Source organism: Ruditapes philippinarum, unplaced genomic scaffold (genome assembly GCF_026571515.1).
Source record: "Ruditapes philippinarum isolate M1 unplaced genomic scaffold, ASM2657151v2 ctg7170_1_1_1_1, whole genome shotgun sequence".
NCBI lineage: Eukaryota > Metazoa > Mollusca > Bivalvia > Venerida > Veneridae > Ruditapes > Ruditapes philippinarum.
Genome location: NW_026860540.1, coordinates 46,329 through 55,830, shown reverse-complemented (window position 1 = coordinate 55,830; position 9,502 = coordinate 46,329).

Below are 9,502 nucleotides of genomic sequence, written 5' to 3'. Positions count from 1 at the left end.
TAAATTCCCATCTTATTCTGGGGTACTAACAAATGTTTACAGATACAGCTTGAATGTAACAAAAATAAGTGCAATTCTTGATCACTCTATTGTGAGCAGTAGTGCATGCACCATGAAGCATTAATTTATTAAGGTAACAGTCATTTGTTTGTACCCTGGGATTAGAGGGAAATTATGCCACAAGTTTTGAGTTCTGGATAACATCCAATGAGTATAAATATAATAAAATGGTATGTGTAAAGATGTACCTTAACTATGAAAACTTGACACATACTAAACTTTTTATTTGTATCTTCTAATTTATAATTGTATGATTAATGTATATATAGCTATATATAAATAAAGTTTAAACTTGAGCACATGATATAAGTTAAAGGGTATAAATCTATATCTTTGGAAATATTTTTATAAAATTTATCAACAGTTAAATTATATTGGTTCCATTAATATATGGTTGATTCACGAATACGTTGTAACATAGAATGTCTCTGTTATTTAACACACATTAATAATGTACGTAAACATAATAAAATGTTCCGGAACAAAATATTATTTTGCTATTTTAAGTAGGATTTTATCCGTTTAGCAAATACTTTGTGCATGCGCCACTCGCTTTAAGGTAATTTATTGCCAATTTTATGTCATACAAACATTTTGGAAGTATTCTTTTTTAAAATCCAAACAAAATGTTTTTCATCAGATATATAGCTTTATACACTTTAAGCATTAAGCCTCTGAATAATAGTTACCTCTTCTAAATGATTATAATGATCTTTAGATAATAATTTGTATTTACAGAATTGTAAGTTATCATTTTATGAAATACATGTATCTTAACTCTAAGGAATAGATTAAAATCACATGTAAAATGTACAGATATTACATGAAAAGCTGTTACTCGTTAATGATATGTGAAATTTATAATACAATTGTAATACCTTTATATATATTTCTTTTAAATAAAAACTAGATTTTTGCATGAGAATTATATATATAAAAAAACAAAGATTTAATCAGTTTTTTAATGAGTGAAGATGTAAAATGAGAGCATATAATAATATTAATTTACACAAATGTCAAAAACACCACTGTTTGACCATAAAATTTTTACACATATTTCTACGGTTGTCAAAATTCTTGTTGCATTTAAATTTCATGACTAAAGAAGAAAAATATTATTTAACAATGAGTCATTTAATGGTACTTAGATGCAATAAATCATTTTATCACATAAACAAGCGTTAAAGCATGTTAATGTTAGCGTTACAATTACAATAGGTGGCTTCAATGAAAAATGGCTATTTTTTAACTGTTTATGGTTCTTATCTTATGAATAATTTAATATGACAAATAGAATATCATATTCGTGTAGATTCAATACTTAATTTATGAACTTGTTGAATAAAACAATATTATGCTCACCAGGGGCTAGCATAATATTGTTTTATTAAACTCATTCAATAAATTCAGTATTAAACCTACACTCATTTATTATCCTTCTATATAGGTAATCAACCTTAGATCAGAGAATATAATAAAGATAAACAAGAGGGCCATGATGGCCCTGAGGTCGCTCACCTGTATATAGGCCCCCCCACCCCCCCAAAAGTTGCAAGGCCAATTTAACCCAAGGGCTTTTATTTGCACAATCTTGGTAGACACCCATAAGAAGATGTTTCATGCTAGACACCCATAAAGAAGATGTTTCATGCTAAACATCTAAGCTCTAGCTCATTGGGCTTTTTAAAAGAAGATTTTTTTTAAGTTTTTACTATACACATATAGTTAAAAACAATGACACCCCTGGGGGGCCAGCTGGCCAGTTTTGACCCCAGGGCTTTTATTTGAACAAACTTTGTAGACACTTACTAGAAGATGTTTCATGCTTAATATCTAAACTCTAGCTATTTGGGTTTTTTCAAAGAAGATTTTTAGTTTTTGCTATACACATATAAAGAAAATCAATGACCCCCCGGGCGGGGCCAATTTTTCCCCAGGTCTTTTATTTGAACAAACTTTGTAGACACTCACTAAAAATTTTTCATGCTTAATATCTTTAACTCTAGCTATTTGGGTTTTTCAAAGAAGATTTTTTTAAGTTTTTGCTATACACATATAAGGAAAAATCAATGACCCCCGGGGCGGTGCCAATTTTGACCCCAGGGCTTTTATTTGAACAAACTTGGTAGACACCTATTAGAACATGTTTGATGCTAAATATCTTAGCCATAGCTCTTTGATTTCTTTAAAAGAAGATTTTTTAAGTTTTTACTATATGCATATAGGGAAAATCAATGACCCCCCGGGGCGGGGCCAATTTTAACCCCAGGGCTTTATTTGAACAAACTTGGTAGACACTTATTAGAACATGTTTTATGCTAAATATCTTAGCTCTAACTCTTTTGGATCTTTAAAAGAAGATTTTTTAAGTTTTTACTATATGCATATAGGGAAAATCAATGACCCCCTGGGGCGGGGCCAATTTTGACCCAGGGCTTTTATTTTGAACAAACTTGGTAGACACCTATTAGAACATGTTTTGATGCTAAATATCTTAGCAAATAAAGTCGTTACTTACTTACTTACTTACTTACTATATGCATATAGGGAAAAATCAATGACCCCCCGGGGCGAGCCAATTTTAACCCAGGGCTTTTATTTGAACAAACTTGGTAGACACTTATCAGAACATGTTTTATGCTAAAATATCTTAGCTCTAACTCTTTTGGATCTTTAAAAGAAGATTTTTTAAGTTTTTACTATATGCATATAGGAAAATCAAATGACCCCCTGGGGCGGGGGCAAATTTTTGACCCAGGGCTTTTATTTGAACAAACTTGGTAGACACCTATTAGAACATGTTTGATGCTCAAATATCTTTAGCTCTAACTCTTTTGGATCTTTAAAAGAAGATTTTTTAAGTTTTTACTATATGCATATAGGGAAAAAAAATCAATGACCCCCGGGGCGGGGCCAATTTTAAACCCCAGGGCTTTTATTTGAACAAACTTGGTAGACACTTATTAGAACATGTTTTATGCTAAATATTCTTAGCTCTAACTCTTTTGGATCTTTAAAAGAAGATTTTTTAAGTTTTTTACTATATGCATATAGGGAAAATCAATGACCCCCTGGGGCGGGGCCAATTTTGACCCCAGGGCTTTTATTTGAACAAAACTTGGTAGACACCTATTAGAACATGTTTGATGCTAAATATCTTAGCAAATAAAGTCGTTACTTACTTACTTACTTACTTACTATTATGCATATAGGAAAAATCAATGACCCCCCGGGGCGGAGCCCAATTTTTAACCCCAGGGCTTTTATTTGAACAAAACTTGGTAGACACTTATTAGAACATGTTGTTATGCTAAATATCTTAGCTCTAACTCTTTTGGATCTTTAAAAGAAGATTTTTTAAGTTTTTTACTATATGCATATAGGGAAAATCAATTGACCCCCTGGGGCGGGGCAAATTTTGACCCCAGGGCTTTTATTTGAACAAACTTGGTAGACACCTATTAGAACATGTTTGATGCTCAATATCTTAGCTCTAACTCTTTTGGATCTTTAAAAGAAGATTTTTTAAGTTTTTACTATATGCATATAGGGAAAAATCAATGACCCCTGGGCGGGGCCAATTTTGACCCCAGGGCTTTTATTTGAACAAACTTGCGTAGACACCTATTAGAACATGTTTGATGCTAAATATCCTTAGCAAATAAAGTCGTTACTTACTTACTTACTTACTTACTATATGCATATAGGGAAAAATCAATGACCCCCCGGGGGCGGAGCCAAATTTTAACCCAGGGCTTTAATTTGAACAAACTTGGTAGACACTTATTAGAACATGATTTATTGCTAAATATCTTAGCTCTAACTCTTTTGGATCTTTAAAGAAGATTTTTTTAAGTTTTTACTATATGCATATAGGGAAAATCAATGACCCCCTGGGGGGGCAAATTTTGACCCCAGGGCTTTTATTTGAACAAACTTGGTAGACACCTATTAGAACATGTTTTTGATGCTCAATATCTTAGCTCTAACTCTTTTGGATCTTTAAAAGAAGATTTTTTTAAGTTTTTTACTATATGCATATAGGGAAAATCAATGACCCCCTGGGGCGGGGCAAATTTTTGACCTCCAGGGCCTTTTTATTTTGAACAAACTTGGTAGACACCTATTAGAACATGTTTGATGCTCAATATCTTAGCCATAGCTCTTTGAGTTCTTTTAAAAAAAAGATTTTTTAAGTTTTTACTATATGCATATAGGGAAAATCAATGACCCCCGGGGGCGGGGCCAATTTTTGACCCCAGGCTTTTATTTGAACAAACTTGGTAGACACCCATTAGAACATGTTCATGCTAAAATCTTATACTCTAGCTCTTTGGGTTCTTAAAAGAAGATTTTTTTAAGTTTTTACTATATGCATATAGGGAAAATCTATGACCCCTGGGGCGGGGCCAATTTTGACCCCAGGGCTTTTTATTTGAACAAACTTGGTAGACACTCACTAGAAGATGTTTCATGCCCAAATATCTAAGCTCTCCCTCTTATGGTTTTTGAAAAGAAGATATTTATAGTTTTTTCTTTTCGGTTTGCCATGGCAAACCAGAGTTCTGCATGGAATTAAATTCTTTTGAACAATTTTTTAAAGGTGACCACCAAAGGAACATTCCTGTGAAGTTTGGATGAAAATTGGCTTAGTGGTTTATGAGGAGATGTCATTTAAAGTAAAAGTTTACGGACGGACGACGGACGCCGGCACGGACGCCGGACGGACGGACGCCGGACGAAAAGTCGATCACAAAAGCTCACCCTGTCACTTTGTGACAGGTGAGCTAAAAAAGTATAAATTAAAAGAATTATGATCAAACAGTAGCAGTGTGTCAGAAATACAGAATGTTATATATAATACTGCTACCATAAAAGTAATGTTAGATTATCTTATATCTGTCAGTCTGGGATTAGCCTTGACCAGGATATTGCAAAGGCTGCCGGGGTAAAAGGATCAGAAGCAGGAAAGAACAGGAAGTTTCTCTTATTTCCAACTCTTTGTATTATTATTGTAAAATCCATCTGATCTACAGAGTATCAAGACAATATATTTTGGTAACTTTATGATACTTTTATCATAATACCTCATCATACAATTTAGTTACGAATTTATAAGTAACGTAAAATAATAAATGAAACTTAAAGTTTTTGCAATTCAGATTAAAAATTGATTTATAGAATTTATTTAGATTTTGCATGATTTTAGAATAACTGATTCGCCTAAAAAAAATAATTGGGGGTTTATATATGGTTTGCAAAAAAAAAAAAAAAAAAAAAAATAGCAGATAAAGCCATGTGAGCAGTCAACCTTCAACTGTTGTGGATTATAAACTTCTTCACAAGAAAGCATCAAATCTTTGTAGACTTTGAACCAACAGCAGGTGAGGGGCAAGAGGTTTGAAGTCTGAGAGGCTGCAGTCACTTTAACTTATCAGCCATGGTGACATTCCCCAATTGGATATGAATTGATAACATCATTGTAAAAAGTTCCTTGGAATGAATTTGATTACTTGAAGCTCAATAAAAAAAGTGTTAGAGTTAGTATATGAACTACAAAATGAAAAATATAAGTATTCTATATTGTTAATCAATAATTCTAATTGCAAAACATTAAAAATGAATTATGAATACATGTTCTTATGTATATACCAAAGACAAAAAACAACACATCTTTACAGAATTTTATACAACAGACTGTTTGTTAAATAAAACACCCCAAAAGAACACTGATAGTGAAAATCATAATCTTATGCCATATTTTCATTCTAATAAAATTTAACTTATCAGATTGTTGAGATACATACATTTATATCTATCAAACCTAAAACAATGTTTGATGATGGAGTTATAACTAACTTTAAAACCACCTTTGCAGAGCAACACTCTGTGGGAGACAACTACAGTTTTGGATATTGCTGTGAGGTATTGCTCTAAAGATCTTTTATATCTATAAGTTTTGAAGTTTTATTTCGGTAAAAATTGTTACTGCATTTAGTAAAGAGACGTTATTGCTCTACAAAGGGCCTCCCTCTGCAGGGGTTGTACTTTCTACTATACTGGGCAATTTACAGTTAAGATCAAACTTAGTTCTCCGATACCAGGCTATGACACGTTACTTTAAAGATTAACCCTTAAATTTTTTTCTAAAACAAATTTTTGGTTGGGAAAAATAACACAAGTTTTTATAGTTTTTTTAAAATGGACCACTTTTTTTACTTTTAAAAAAGAAAACTTTTAGTCCCACTTTTTCGATCTTTTAAACCAGCACATATGTGTTAAAACCCCTTTCCCTCCAGTAAGTTTGCTAAAAATTTTTTAAATAAAAGGTTAAAATTATTAAAATTGGATAAAACAAAATTTTGTGATAAGTAATGAAAATTTAAAAAGGGCAACAGTTTAAAACACTTGCCCAAAAATTTCCCTTTTAATAAATATTTCAATGTAAAAATCCCGGGGAACTGTTTGGAATTTTCCAAAGGGAAAAAAAGGGGGTAGTTTTTTTGTTTTTTTTTTCAGACGATTAAAGTTTTAAAATTAAGTCATGAAAAAAGGGTTCAATTTTTCAGTTTTTTCCCTTCGTTTTAATTAAGGAAGAGACAAGGGTTTCAACAAAAAAGGAACCCACTTAAAGGGCCCCAAAACCCCAAAAAAACCCCCCGGGGCCGGAAAAAAAAAAAGAAAATTTAAAAATTCTGAAAAAAAAAATTAAAACCAACATCCCTTCCCCCATTAGTAAAAAATTTTAAGCATTGCTTTTTTGGGGTCTTTTTCGACAAAAAAAAAATTTTTAAAGATTCGGGAAAAAAGGAGAGAGAAAAGACTAAAATTTTGAACATTTTCCCCCCTTAAGGGCAAAGCCCTTTAGTCCCATCAAAAGGCAAAATTTTTTAAGCCCCGTCATCTAAAAAAAACCCCGGGGACCCTTTTAACTTTTGGGGGTCAAACTCATCAACAAATTTTGCAAGAAAAAAATTTTCCTTTTTTATTTTTTAAGTTTTACCCCCTTTAAAGACTCCCAGATACACATAAGAAATTTTAACCCAAATAATTTTTTTCATTATTTTTCATCATACAATCCAACATAAAAATATAGAAAATATATAAAACATATTACAGAAGTTTTTTAAAAACAGACAAAAATAAAACCAATATACAGGGGAAATTTAAAGGAATATAATAATATAAAAACTATCATTTAAAAAAGTAAGATATTAAATTTTTTGGGGGTTTTTTTGGCTCGGGGTTTTTTTCCATTTTAATTAAAATTTTAAATTTTGATTTAAATATCGATACATTTTTTGGTTTTTTGCATTAAAGTCTTTTTTTAACTGTTGTTTCAATCGACAGCCAAAGGGACAAAAACAGTAACAATATAACATTTTTTCTTTTCCCAAAGAAACAGAAACAATTTTTCCTGGATAGAAAACAAAAATCAAAATACCTGCTAGTCCTCGTAAGAAAAACAAACATAAAAAATTATAAAAATAATTTCTAAAACTATGTGAAAGCAAAAAACAAAATAGTGCTAAATAACATAAAACATACCCAAATTTCAATGTACTTTTAAAATTTGAAAACAAAATAATGAAACAAACCAAAAAGAAAACGTATTTTGGCCCTTTTAAAATTTTACATAAAAAAAAAAAAAAATCATTTTTTTACCATTTTTTTAAACTGGCGGCAGGAAAAAAGATAATATTCCCAAATTTAAGGTCCCCGGTCTCACGGTTTTGATTTAAAAGTGTGCAAGACATTTTAAAAACGGGAAAAAAATCAAATTTTCCCAATTGCGCACCCCATTAAAAATAAATTTAATGACTAAAATGAAAATTTAAGAATCAAATACTCAACTTTTAAACACAAAAATTTTGTTTCCCCCGGAAATTTTTAAACCAAGTTTAAATAGGGGGCCCCCAAAACCCCCCCACAAAACCGGCAAAAAAAAAAAACCAAAAAAAAACATACAAAAAAGGAAACCAAAAAAAAACCAATAAAAAAATTTTAACAAAGAAAAAAGAAAAAAAAGGGGGAAAAAAAACCAAAACCCAAAAAAAAAAAACAACCCCAACCCAACAAACCAAAAAAAAATTTTTTCTGTTTGGGGAAAACGGGACCAAAAAAAACCCAAACCCAAAACAAACAAGGACAACAAAAACCCTTTTTTCAAACCCCAAAAAAAAAAAAACAAAAACTAAAAACAAAACAAACCCACCGGAATTTTAAAAAACCCAAAAAAAAGTTAAAAAAAATAAAAAAAAAACCCAATGGGCGCACCTTTTGAAAAATTTCGGGAGCACGTAAACAAAGCTTTTTTCCCCAAATATTTTCCAAAGGGATTTATTTTTTTTTTCTTTTTTAAACAGTTTTTTATTTTTAAAAAAAAACCCCACTTTTTTTTTAATTTGGCAAAACTTTATTTTTTTAAAATTTTGTTTAAAAAAAATAAAGGGTCAAAAATCGAAACAAACCAAGGATTTTGAACGGTAAACGGGGGCATTTTGCCCCCAAAATAAAAAAATTTTCCCCCCAACTTTTTGAAACACGACGGGTGATTCAAAATTTTCGCAAAGGGGGGCACTAGCATTGCACCCTTTTAAAAAACAAAAAAACATCGCAAAAAAAGCGAAAATAAAGAGCAAATTGTTAAAATGTCACATATACCGCGCCCAAATTGATTTTTTGGGGTTCAAAGCCTGGTTAAAATTGTTTTTATTCTTAATAAAACATCCCTTAAACTGGTGCCCTTTTTCATAAAACTATTTTTTAAAAAATTCTTATATTTTAAATTGAAAGGAATCTGAAAATTTAAAGCAAAAATTCAAAAAAATTAAAATAGATCACCGTACCAGTGCCAACCATTTTTTAAACAAAATCAAAAAAATCTTTCAGAAAAAGGTTTGGGAAATTTATTTTTGAAAAAGCTGGCCCTTTTCCAAACTCCAATAAGCTAAAGCGTTTTAAAAAACCCCGATTAGGATAAAATTTTTAACCACGGATTTGGATATGGGTAAAAACCCAAAATTTTTTTCAGACAAAAAACCCAGTGCCGCCCAGGGGGTTTTACCCAACCCTTTTTATTTTTTAAAAACAGATATGATTTTTTATTTTAAAAAATTCTTTAAAAAAAATTTTTTAAAACATTTTTTTTTTTCTATAATAAAATAAAATAGAAAAATAATACAAAGGAATTTTAAAACAGACAAATAAAGTTTTTTAAAGATTTTGGGAAATTTCATATAGGGGGCTTTGAATTACTTTTTCTCTTTTTTTTTTTATTAAAATCACTCTGCAAACTAGTTAAGTGGAAAATTTGGTGTAAAAAAAAACCCCAAACCGTTTTAGTGGTTTTTCCCCGTTTTTTCCCGAGGGAAATCCCAATTTTTTTAACATTTTCATACCCCTTCCCTTTTTAGGGAAAGCAGGGTTTTAAATAATTTTT